The sequence below is a fragment of the Oncorhynchus mykiss genome, chromosome 12 (assembly GCF_057628025.1).
Source record: "Oncorhynchus mykiss isolate SJ-2025 chromosome 12, ASM5762802v1, whole genome shotgun sequence".
Lineage (NCBI taxonomy): Eukaryota > Metazoa > Chordata > Actinopteri > Salmoniformes > Salmonidae > Oncorhynchus > Oncorhynchus mykiss.
In genome coordinates this window covers 10,935,606-10,949,146 of record NC_143033.1, presented here as the reverse complement: position 1 = coordinate 10,949,146, position 13,541 = coordinate 10,935,606, and the positions used below count along the sequence as shown (strand labels likewise).

General features: G+C 42.3%; 1 protein-coding gene across 8 annotated transcripts in view; it reads right to left on the bottom strand.

The window, feature by feature from the left end:
• Window positions 1–9,893, bottom strand: part of ctif (cap binding complex dependent translation initiation factor) — a 168,186-nt gene extending 158,293 nt beyond the window's left edge. For 4 of the 8 annotated variants that reach the window (XR_016484792.1, XR_016484791.1, XM_090191457.1 and 1 more), the window contains exons 1-2: window positions 9,798–9,892; window positions 9,281–9,542 (exon numbers count right to left, since the gene is read on the bottom strand). The gene's annotated coding sequence lies outside the window, so the exon portion shown is untranslated. Of the gene's footprint in view, window positions 1–9,280; window positions 9,677–9,797 lie in introns of those variants that run through there. The other 4 variants (XR_016484794.1, XR_016484793.1, XM_090191460.1 and 1 more) reach the window with 2 other exon arrangements.
• Between the last annotated feature and the right edge of the window lie 3,648 nt (window positions 9,894–13,541).

Genomic DNA, 13,541 nt, shown 5'->3' with positions numbered 1-13,541 from the left:
TTAGAGGACGCCTGTATCCAGTGACTGGGTGAATTGATACACCATCCAAAGTGTAATTAATAACGATTTGTCAAAATACCGTATCACAGTATCTTTCACATTTTTTGCAGTTTGATGGTATTAGATGATGTTTTTGAGGTTCTACATTTGCTTTGTGAGTAGTGTGTGACCCTAGGGTGGAAACACATACATTCTAAGTGATTTCAGTAGGTCTTTCTTTATTCTGTTCAATTAAACATCAACCCCCAAAAATGGTCTACATTTTCATACATTTCTGCATTTCCTGCATTCATTTTGAGATCATTTCCACACTGCCGCGTAGGGCTGCACGATATGGGCAAAAAAATCTACGTCTTATTTTTAACCAAATGTTGCAATTGTGATTTGACTTCCGATTTTGATCAAAACACTTGGGTGAACTATTGGAATCATGGAAATAGAATGTAATAATGGGTACTTTGAATACAGTGTTAGACATGACAACGAACGAGGAGTTATTATGACAGGGTAGGAACCAGGAACCAAAGTATTGGTCAGTGTTTCCTAGGGGACCCTTGCCTACAAATGTTCTCTCTTACATACTTCATGTAGCCAACATACTTATGCTTCGCCTAGTCCTCTTTCGTTTAGAAGATACGGTCGCACAAACACGCTGATTTAGGCCTACACCATCACCGGTATCAGGCTGTATAGCTAACTACGTTTGCTCTGACTCAGTACATTTATTAGCTAGCGATTAGAATTAGCGGCTAACACGATTTAGCCACAACTTGCTAAGACAAACTAGCTGTTTGCAGTTGTAAGAAACAAAGTAATAGTGTAATTATATAACGCTTGTGGATTCATGCTAAGAAGCAAAGCGGAAACAGCATGGTCATCAACATCGTTGCATTGACCATGCAGACTGAACGCAAGTGTCTCGTGGGGAGCCAACGTTATTATTGTGCACCGAGTGAGTACATGCAACTTGTGACTTGTTTAGCACATTTTTACTCTTGAACTTACTTTTGTGTATGTGGACAACCCTTCAAATTAGAGGATTCGGCTATTTCAGCCACACCCGTTGCTGACAAGTGTATAAAATTGAGCACACAGCAGTGCAATCTCCATAGACAAACATTAGCAGTAGAATGGCCTTACTGAGGAGCTCGGTGACTTTCAACATGGAACCATTATAGGATGCCACCTTTCCAACAAGTCTGCTTGTCAAATTTCTGCCCTGCTAGAGCTGCCCCGGTCAACTGTAAGTGCTGTTATTGTGAAATGGAAACATCTAGGAACAACAACGGCTCAGCTGCGAAGTGGTAGGCTACACAAGCTCACAGAACTGAAGCACGTTGCTTGTAAAAACCGTCTGTCCTCGGTTTGTCTACATTCACTTCCGAGTTCCAAACTGCCTTTGGAAGCAATGTCAGCACAATAACTGTTCGTTGGGAGCTTCATGAAATGAGTTTCCATGGCCGAGCAGACACACACAAGCCTAAGATCCCCATGCGCAGTGCCAAGCGTCGGCTGGAGTGGTGTAAAGCTCACCGCCATTGGACTCTGGAGCAGTGGAAACGTGTCCTCTGGAATGATGAATTACGCTTCACCATCTGGCTGTCCAACGGACAAATCTGTGTTTCGTGGATGCCAGGAGAACACTACCTGCCCAAATGCATTGTGCCAACTGTAAAGTTTGGTGGAGGAGGAATAATGATCTGGGGCTGCTTTTCATGGTTCGGGCCCCTTAGTTCCAGTGAAGGGAAATCTTAACGCTACAGATGCTAATAACATTCTAGATGATTCTGTGCTTCCAACTTTGTGTCAACAGTTTGAGGAAGGCCCTTTCCTGTTTCAGCATGAGAATGCCCCCTGTGCACAAAGCGAGGTCCATAAAGAAATGGTTTGTCGAGATCTGTGTGGAAGAACTTGATTGGCCTGCACAACCCCATCGAACAACTTTGGTATGCCGACTGAGCCAGGCCTAATCGCCCAACATCAGGGCCCGACCTCACTAATGCTCGTGGCTGAATGGAAGCAAGTCCCTGCAGCAATGTTCCAACATCTAGTGGAAAGCCTTCCCAGAAGAGTGGAGGCTGTTATAGCTGCAAAGGGTGGACCAACTAGATATTAATGTCCATGATTTTGGAATGAGATGTTCGACGAGCAAGTGTTCACATACCTTTGGTCAGGTAGTGTATTTAGGCTTGCCATAACAAAGGGGTTGAATACTTGACTCAAGATATTTCAGCATTTCATTTTTAACTAATTTGTAAAAATGCCACACCAATGACTAGAGGCTCAGATTAGCCCTACCTGCCATGCCGTGTGTGTCTGTGTGCTGGATAATAAAGACAATCCCTAGAAGTAGATTATTCCCAGACACCCTGTTCTCTCACACACACACACACACGCTGCAGATTAAGTTTGAGACAGTGCAGACTAACTGGTTCTCTCCAGAGGAGTGATGACTGATGATGTGAATTGGAGCATGCCTAGTTTGATCATCATGGGGTCCCGAGATCGATTGGAGCACAGCGAGCACAGAGAAACTGGACACAGGATGAGACATCATGGGCTAACAGAACAGTCAGGTGACAAGTAGAAAAAAGGAAAGTGGAGCCACATGATGTAGTGGAGATGGGAGACCCTGCATGACGATGGGAGACCCTGCATGACGATGGGAGACCCTGCATGAAGATGGGGGACACTGCATGACGATGGGAGACACTGCATGACGATGGGAGACACTGCATGACGATACAGACAGAGACTCAAACATGTATTGCAAAGCCACAGAACAGCCCCATTATGCCAACAGTAGATACAACTGTTAGATACAGCACAGTCACTCTACAGCAGTGGTATTCAAACCTTTTCAGCAGGGACTTCAGCCACAATTTCTGGGGCACAAATTTCACACGACCCCACCCAACCCCAAATCTAAAAGACACAACCTTTAAAAAAAAAAAAAAAATTAAATACTTTTTTTATTTTTTGAGGCGACCCCACTGCACTTCCCCGTCGTGACCCCGACTTTGAATACTGCTGCTCTACAGAGTCTTCAAGTGTGTGGAGGTGGGAAGGCTGCAGTGCAGAGGCGCTGGTGACGAGCGTAGCTCACAGATGAAGGTATCTCCTCCTCTCTAGAGCTCCATGTAGAGTAGGACTGACACTAATGGAAGTGGGTGTCTAATGACAGAGACAACACACACGTCAATGACATGATACACACTTCAACAATGACTACAGCTAATACACATCATTACACAATACTCTACTCAATTATCTGTTCGATTAGGACCAATTTGAAAAATGTCTGCAGTCATTGGCTGTAAAAAAAAATACAATCAATTAGGACTAGCCTATGACAATGAGAGAGAAATGCCATCGCAGAGTAAAAATAGAGGAAGTAATGACAGGCAATTCATCACATGTGTTTGCTTGCTCACCACAGTGGATAACCTCACTGTGGCACTCTCTCTCACACACACACTAGGGCTGGGAATTGCCAGAGACCTCATGATACGATATTATCACAATACTTAGGTGCTGATACAATATGTATTGCAATTCTATATGTATTGTGATTTGATACTGTGATTTTATTGCGATTTGATGTTCCAAACACATTGCTCACCATAGGTCTGCTGCAGAGGGACAGCTAGATCATTGCTATACTGAACAAAAAATTAAAGATTTTACTGAGTTACAGTTCATATGAGAAAAATCAGTCAATTTAAATAATTTCATTAGACCCAAATCTATGGATTTCACATGACTGGGAATACAGATATGCATCTGTTAGTCGAATTCTCTGGCAACAGCTCTGGTGGACATTCCTGCAGTCAGCGTGCCATTTGACGCTCCCTCAAAAGTTGAGACATCTGTGGCATTGTGTTGTGTGACAAAACTGCGCATTTTACAGTGGCCTTTTATTGTCCCCAGCACAAGGTGCACCTGTGTAATGATCATGGTGTTTAATCAGCTTCTTGATATGCCACACCTGTCAGGTGGATGGATTATCTTGGCAAAGGAGAAATGCTCACTCAATTTGTAAACAAATTTGTGCCAAAAAAATGTAGAGAAATAAACTTTTTGTGCATATGGAACATTTCTGGGTTTTTATTTCAGCTCATGAAACCAACACTTCACATGTTGCCAATTTAAAACATATTGTGTAGTTTGGCTAGTTAACCATTTAGTGGGCCGGGGCGGTATACCGGGGGAATCTGGGAAAAGCCGCAGGATGGTTTTTCAATAAACGTTGTAGTCAACTTATGCAATACTTGAAGACGTAAAGCAGATTGTGTTCCTCATTTCACCTGTCAAATTATGAAGCTTACCATAGTCCCCCCAGTAAAGTTGAGCCAATCACGTGTTAGTTAGTAAATAGTACAATGGTAGAAAGAGGGAGCTGGTGAATCCATAGAGTTCTATATCTATCGGAGAGTCTCTGTGGTGCAGCACACGAGGTGATGGAATTACACATATGCAATTCACTACTAAAATGTTTGCTATCAGATATCTTAATGGCTTTCTGCCAGTCATCAAAGAGCTCTGGATGAGTTCTGTAAAGCTGCCATTTTGTCCATGTGCTTCCTACTAGAGTTTTTTTTCCCCTCCTGCGTTCTTCTCCCCTCTGCTCCGTGTACACATGTTGCTCTACCTTCAGAAAATCATACATCACAACTTTGTTCATTTGCACAATGTTTCATTCACTTTCGCTTGTAAATGTTTACACACCAAAAATGACATTCGGTAGCTACTAGCTATGCTTGTATTACTTTATGAGATGGATTTTCAATTAGTTTGTCCGTTTTCGCTCCTTATAGCTAACAGAGTCTCTGTAATTTCAATATTAGTTTGTGCTAATTTTGTTAGCCTTCTAGTAATAGAGGCCCAATGGGCTTTTTAGCGCCCCCTTGTGTGGTATGCCAGTAATACCGTAAATTACGGAATGAGAGAAGGACAGTATGACGATGAAAATCGGGACACCGCCGTGATAATCTAGATAATATTCTTACAATAGCCTGAATGACAAGTAACTCGTATGCTGTCAAGATTTCCTCTGAAAACTGAATATTTTAGCTTTACAAATGTATAAACATCTTGGCCATTTAATAATACCTGGTTCATTGAACGACAGAATTATTTTATAAAAGACAGTCTTTGGTTGTAATTGTAATGTTGACAATCCTCCAGGAGAGCTCAGCAGAGCTACTGGGTGTGCAGGCTTTAGCTCCAGTCCTGCTCTAACACACAACATTGTAATTTTTTTTTTAAAAAGACGAAAAAATAAAAATCAGCTGCTCAGTAGGACCTTGATTTGCTGACTTATGTGTTTGAGCAGGGTTGGTTCAAAATCCTGCACATCCAGTAGCTCTCCAGGTGGAGGGTTGATGGACCACATGTTTTATACAGAGCAGTATTTTACTTTGTGGTGTGTTAAAATGCCTTGCTCAAGGCCACAACGGCAGGAGATATAATACATGGGATCAGAGACCAGCAGCAGCCTTCCATTGTCAATACCAGTGATAATTGTATTTTGTGATGTGGTTCCTTGCATCATTACAGTTATGGCCACTGCCAGGATAAATAAATAGACCAGAACTACCATCCTTTGTGCTGTGAGCAGAGGGAGGTACAGGGTCAACCCCAGGACAAAACTTTATCACTCTGTTGAATGAATGGGCATTAATGAGAGGGTGTTATACAATCATGAGGATAACTTAAGGATAGGCCTACATCTGTCATGGCTGGCTTCTTTTTCAACGCTGATACGATTCCACAGAAGAGCATTATCAGTGACAGTCTATAACCTAGCACCAGCACTAGTCTCTGAGAAGCCGCTAGCCACTCCAGCTAAGAGTTTGTTAAACTCCTTGTGTGAAAGGATACCGGAAGGCCTAGACCAGCTGATACACAATGTGTTAAGGCAGCAGAGTTCACTCCCAGGCCTGCTCTGACACAAGGAGTTTAACAAACTCTTAGCTGGAGTGGCTAGCGGCTTCTCAGAGACTAGTGCTGGTGCTAGGTTATAGGCTGTCACTGATAATGCTCTTCTGTGAAATCGTATTAGAGACTAGTGCTGGTGCTAGGTTATGCAAGTACTCTCACAGCACATACACACACACAAACACACACACACACACAGGGGACTGTTTATGGTGTGCTCTGTGTGCAGGTATGTCATTCGAATGCACTCCACTGGCAGCACATTCCACAACACAATACGCCCCAGCCAGTCCATCACTCAGTGGAGATTTCACTCCCAGGCACACCGACTACAGACTGACTACAGATGCATAGAGACAGCAGCACAGTATGTACACTATTTAGCCTTTCCCCGTATGTCCTGAGAGAATATTGAATATTGATTGAATATTACATAAATTCTAGGAATTGAAAAGGCCAATTTGGGTTCAATCATTTAGCTTAATTTCAAATTATCTTTCAACTAAATGATGTTGCAGGAATGCTTATCTGTTTCTAACTACAGAAACCATTTCAGAACAATCTGAGATGGTGGGTGTCACGGGCTGCTGAAATGACATGACCCTACAGTGTGGGTAAACAGTTCTGTGTGAGCTGAATCTCAATCTGCTATCCTAGGTAGAGAAGAGGCTGAATCTCAATCTGCTATCCTAGGTAGAGAAGAGGCCGTCATGGCTGCAATGAGGGGCTTGTAGGGGCAACCGGGCAACGGGAGAGAGGAGGACCCCATCTTAACATAAAGGCTTGGGGATGACAATGGGACCATTGTACCCCTGGCCTGACCCTGGTGAGTCATTGGTAGTAGGGGCAGGGACTGGGACAGGAGCGTGCAGGCATAGCATAGGCCCTCTAGGCTGCCCTAACTGCCTGGCTCACCATCAAAGCCTCAGGCTTGATGCACAAGGTCTTCTCTTACAACCAAGCCTGAGTGTGTATGACATGCAGAACATCATACATCTAGTGGGCCTATGGGGGCACTAATACATGCATTTTCAGCCAAGACAGGAAAGCTAGCCTAAGGCCTCAAAGCTTTCTGTCAAAAACAGATGAGATCACAAAAAAACTTTGTTAGGAGTAGTAAGCTCTCCAGGACTAGCTACAGTGGCCAATGAACAAAGATAGATAAGCAGAGGACTTTCGGTGTCATTAGTGAAAGTATTACCAGTCACCAACAAAGCCAAGAACAACATCTATTAGCTAAACCACAACAACCTGCTGAAAGATATATTCCAAGGCAAATACTGACCAAATAACAGAAGCAACATTAGGTGGTTAAAAGTATTGACTAGAGAAACAAACTACCAAAGCCAGGTCCTTTAGGTCAGTTGTTCCTAACCAGGGGTACTAGCACCTCTGAGGGTACTTGGTCTATCCACAGGGGGTACTTGAGAAGACTCATGAAACCATAGGTCTACTGATAAAATGCACATGAGGGGGTTTCTTCAGGGGTACTCTGGGCAGAGCAAAGTTCAGTTGGTTGTACAGTAAACAAAAAAGGGTGGGAACCGCTGAGTTAGATCATCATCTCAGGTCTCGTTGTGACAGAGGGCCATAGGTTGTGACCTCAGGACTGCATTAGTAGGCAACAGATATCAACACAGAGAGCACTTAGATTAGATAACTGACTGGGGCTTTTTCCACAGCTGACCTGACACAAAACATTACAGCCTAAGTTGACAACACTGCCTAGACACTGATGAGAGAGGCCCAGGCAGGCTGTGCAATAGAATAACATGAATCTCATTACATATAGAATAATACATTATATGATCTCTATAGGGCTGGTGTTTCATCCAAGGAAGATGTTTCATCCCCTCTGCTCTCGTTCACTACCCTTCACAGATCTGATGACTGGATTTATGAAAGCAATAGGGCAGAAACTAGGTGGATTGTCTTGACATCATGCAGATAATAACTACTGTACTCTCTCTCAGATGATTGTGTCTCAATGAGAGAAAAAAGGCAGAGGACATTGGTTAAACCGGCAGAGGACACTGGTTAAACCGGCAGAGGACACTGGTTAAACCGGACCTACCACGGACAACAGACACAGCATACCGGCAGCAGGCGTTTTCACATGAATGTCTTCAAATACCATTGTTTGGTGATATAGATCCATGAGCTTGTTAGTGACAGCAATGCTATTTTCAAATGCATCATATTATGTGTATGCAACATGCAACAACCCTTTATCAGTCACTCGGATGGGCAACCTGATTGAAAGTATCAGCCCCCACATACCTCAGCCATGCACATAGATAGACACATACATACAACGCAGGGAAAACATTTGTTCCTCAGATACCATGCCAACTGCACATGTATGGGCTTGCCTCAATTTCAACTCAGCAATAGTGCAGACATTTATTTTCATTGTATTTGATTGGTGTGGCTCGGACATAATCTCTTTAGAAATCCAAGGAAACCAGGCTAGTGAATAACCTGGAGGACCGTCTGTAACTGTTAAATGAAGCTTACTTACTAGTTAGCTAGGTTAAAGATATCTAAAAAATATTTTTAAAACAGAAACAGTTTCCCTTTTATCTGTGGCTAGGTAGCTAACTAGCTAAATGACCAAGTAAATGTGTTCTGATCAAAAACTCAGCTAGCTAATGGGCTGCACTCACCTGACTGGCTATGTTGGTACTGTATAGGCCAGGGCTAGCTGGTACAATATAGCATCTAGCTATACTGCCAACTGTCTCAGCTGGGTCTATCGTTCATGGTTTATGAGAGTAACACAAATCTGCGAATAATAACAACAATGACGGATTTCGGATCCCAAACCGTTAGATATCGAAATCGGTCGGTGTTCTACCGTGCAGTGCGCGAGCCAGAAAATATGTTGAACGAAAACATCTGTCCGGTCTCCGGTGCTTCCACGCCCTACACTGCCTGACTAGCTACATCGCCTGCCTGGCTGGATCTGCCGTCTGCATCTAACAAAGGTGATGCAACCGAGGCTGACGAACTAGCTAATAAAATGTCAACAGGTTTGTCTGGCTAGGAAGTCTGCATAGGACATTTTGATAATCAACTAATGCAAATGTCATTTAGTTGAATTAACCCTCAAAGTTAAAGCCAAATGTTGCCTGTAATAATTATAGTTATACAGGGCAGTCACAGTTTTACCGCAAGCCACAATCAGTTGAAATGTACTCAAACGTTATTTAGCCACAGGGCGCAGCGCATTGGATCTGCTTAGCTACACACCCGTAGCTAACTATCTACCCTACTGTAGTTTAACACTTAACCGGCAAAACATCATTTCAAAATAAGACAGAAAACAATAGATCCTCACCCAAATCTTGGATTCGGACAGCTGGGGGAATCCTGAAGAACCTCCTGATATTAAACCCGCCGTGTCATCGGTGTATTTCTCCGGAGAGAAATGTGTTCGGAAAGAAAAGATTACGCTTCCAGACACCGGGGAATGCAGGAATGTGACGTTTAGGCCGGTAAAAGGAGGCTTGGATTCTGGGAGACGTAGTTCTGTATGGTAGGATTCTGGGAGCCGTAGTTCTGTATGGCAGTGAGATTCCATTCAGTCACAGTGTCAGGAGCTGTAATTGTATTTGTTTGGAATAATACAGACTTGTTCAAACATTTGAGGAGGGTCAATTCATTAATGGCAAACATTGAGTTTGTTCTTATTTCTGAAGTCAATTTCAATTGATATCCGCGCTTATAAACCCAGGGTCGTTTTATATTGTCCCTGTGGGCCGAATTGATGGTTATTTAAAAAAAATGTAAATAATGTAAACTTTAATTAACTAGGCAAGTCAGATAAGAACAATGTTTTATTTATGACAGCCTACCCCGGACGACGCTGGGAGTTTCCAGTTAACGTGCACCCAGACTCAAACAGAGAGAATGGGCGCGTTTGAGCGGATCATTTTTGTCAAGTCGATGATCCCCTGCATTTCAAAGGGTGTTGCATTATGGGGTTTTATTAATACAAATTGTCCGATTTACGCCTAGCACTGAGGAATAATAAGAATTGAAGACTCCGTTCAAGATGTCCGACCGTTGTTCTCGAGGTAATCTACTAACATTCCCATAAACCGATTCATGGATTTCCTATTACTAGGGTTGCATCCGGTTTATACTGATCAACATTACATGTGCACTTGGCACTCAGTGCACACAAGGAGCAGCGACGAGGTCATCACCTCATCCAAAAACATGGCAGACATTGGATGAATATAACATTTTAATATCTTCAGGTGTGAGTGATGTAATAAAATAAGCTTCAGCGATAATTATTTGATTAATTCAATGGATGTTTTGTGCACGAAGGCAGTACTTGACTCGAGCCAGCCTGAATGCGCATGACGAGCTATTCCAAGTTGTCAAATTAGGGTTTGTAAAGTCATGAAAGGTCATGGAAATTAGTTTAATAATTATTGTTAATGGCATTCATGAAGACACACTTAAATATTATCAATCACTTAAAAATCGACATATCAGCAATCATTGGAATGACCCTCCTGAGTGGCGCAGCGGTCTAAGTCACTGCATCTCAATGCTAGAGGTTTCACTACAGACCCTGGTTCGATCACAACCGGCCCATGATTGGGAGTCCCATAGGGTGGCGCACAATTGGCCCAGCGTCATCCGGGATAGGCTGACGTAGGCCATCGTTGTAAGTAAGAATTTGTTCATAACTGACTTGCCTAGTTAAATAAATAAATAAGAATAAACAATGTCTGTGTGTGCCAGAGTAAGTGGGCCATTGTCCGAGGAGAGAGAGCAGCACATTTCAGAAGCAGGTATAAAATAATGACAAACAGCAGACTAAATAGATACCTAATTCAAAACGTAACTTGTAGCAATTATCTGGTTAGTATAGTATAGCTAACTAAGCGTTCATGTCGTTGTCGCCTTGCCACCGGCACTGTAGAGCCTAAATAAATCTGCACCGTTGGAAAACTGGGATTCCCCTCTATTAAACAGTAGCCATGTAATTGCAACAACGTTACAAATAAGAATAGCCTAATTGACAAATAACTTGCTGTGCATAGATCTCCCCTGAAACATTAAGAGCCTCATATACACCGGAAGACATGTAAATGCAACATGTAAAGTGTTGGTCTCATGTTCCATGAGCTAAAGAAAAAAAATCCCAGAAATGTTCCATACGCACAAAAAGCTTACTTCTCTCAGATTTTGTTCACACATTTGTTCACATCCCTATTAGTGAGCATTTCTCCTTTTCCAAGATAATCCATACACCTGACAGGTGTGGCATACCAAGAAGCTGATTAAACATCATGATCTTTACACAGGTGCACCTTCTACTGGGGACAATAAAGGGCCACTTTAAAATGTGCAGTTTTGTCACACAACACAACACCACAGATGTCTCTAGTTGAGGGAGCGTGCCAACTGCAGGAATGTCCACCAGAGCTGTTGCCAGATAATTGAGTGTTGATTTCTTTACCATAAACTGCCTGCAACGTCGTTTTAAATAATTTGGCAGTAAGTCCAACAGGCCTTACAGCCGTAAACAAGTGGAAGCTGCTGAGGGGAGGATGGCTCATAATAATGTCTGGAACAGAGCGCATGGCATAAAACCATGTGTTGGATGTATTTGATACAGTGATGATTTTAGCATTCAAATCTGGGTTGGGCAAACTCCAACCAAAAAAATGTGGATGCATGCCAGCAAAGCCACAACACAACACTAAACAATACATTAATTTCACTAGAACGGTGACAAAAGGTGCCCACAAACTGTTAGGGCCTACATAAAGCTGTTCCCAACAGCGGAGTTTTCTTTTCAGCACCATTGATGAATCCTTACCACTGCTACACCTGGCTATCAGCAGAGCCTTGTCTGGCAGCGAAACAGATCATTCAGCCTCATTTACTGCCTTTTAATAAAACATAACTGATATGGCTGACTTGCTGAAACAAATGTGGTTTCTAATGACAATTGAGATGTACAAACTATGGCATAAGGGAAGGATGAGCGGATAAGCTCGTTCATTGGCTTTGTTTGACCCCGATTGGTGCTTATTTGACAAAGATACAGTCGATCAAATGAAGACCGTCCGCGTCGTTGGCGTGCCATGAAGGTGTCACTCTCTGACCAAATTTTGTGTCCTATAGGATATACTACAGCCCTAATGATATAGTGAAGTCTGGTTACATTCTAGGATCTCTGAGGAATACATACAAACGTGATTTGACTGTTTGAAACAACGTTTAGGGTTATATTTTCACAGATTCCTTTTTTTTTGCAAATTGAACAAGTGGAAATACAAAATCAATTGTCCATGCTATATGGCCCTTTCTAGGGTATGAAAAAGGATTGTATCTAACAAAACGACACTTCATGTTATCTCTGGGACCTTTGGATGATAAATCAGAGCAAGATCACATTTCACCTTTAGAGGTGAATTTATCAAACCCATCGCGGTGAAAAAAAGTGTTTTGTTGTTAGGAGCTCTCCTCAAACAATAGCATGGCATTTTTTTGCAGTAATAGCTACTGTAAATTGGACAGTGCAGTTATATTAACAAGAATTTAAGCTTTCAGCCGATATAAGACCCTTATATGTACCGACATTTGTTGTTTCTCTAAAATCTGCGATCGTGGCACAAGGCGCTGCGTGATTTACAACTGTCCCGCTAACGGGACGCCTATCCCTAATTAACCTCTCTGCGCACGGAACCCGCTGAAATTCCACAACATACAGTGATCGCTACATAAATATCATATTAAACATTCATGAAAATACAAGTGTCTCACATGTATCGAAAGCCTAGAATTGTGCTAATCCAACTGCGTTGTCAGATTTAAAAAAGGATTTACTGCGAAAGAATGTGATGTGATTATCTGAGCATAGAGCCCCATAAAAAAACAAACAATTTTAACCAGCACAGGGGTAAAATAAATAGTTTACCTTTGACGATCTTCGTCTATTTGCAATTCCAATGGTCATTGTTACACAATGAATGATCTTTTGTTTGATAAAATCCGTTTTTATAGCCTAACACGAAACATTTTGTGAACCGCTTGTGTCGTGAATTCCGTCTCATTCCATTTTCGACGACACATTCCAGGTAAATCACCCACACAGAACGTGACTTTTCCAGTCATGTTTGGTTTCACTGCAATCAACTGGTTTGTTTGGAACACAATCAAACCTGATGGGCCATTTCACGGGACGTATTGACTGAAAGAAACCGATTTGAAGACAACAAGTCATGACATCATTGTGCACCAATGATTTGCCCACTGTTTCGTTGATTGACTGTCTTTTAACCCAATGACCACTGATCGTCTTGAAATCTAGCTGGGTAGATAGCCAATGAGCTGAGCTAAACGGCAATACGCCATGTTTATGTGTTGTAACACCAACCCATGTAGTAAGCTCCAGCGTAAAGAGAGTCATGCCCTATTGAAGTTTCATACCGGAAGGAGAAACACATATTACGCACTGCATTGTTTGGTGAATGCACAGATTCAGCTGTTTATATATCAATCATTATGGCGACTAAGTCATGGAAAGCTAAATCTAAGTCTAGATATACAGATGTACACACAACTTTAGA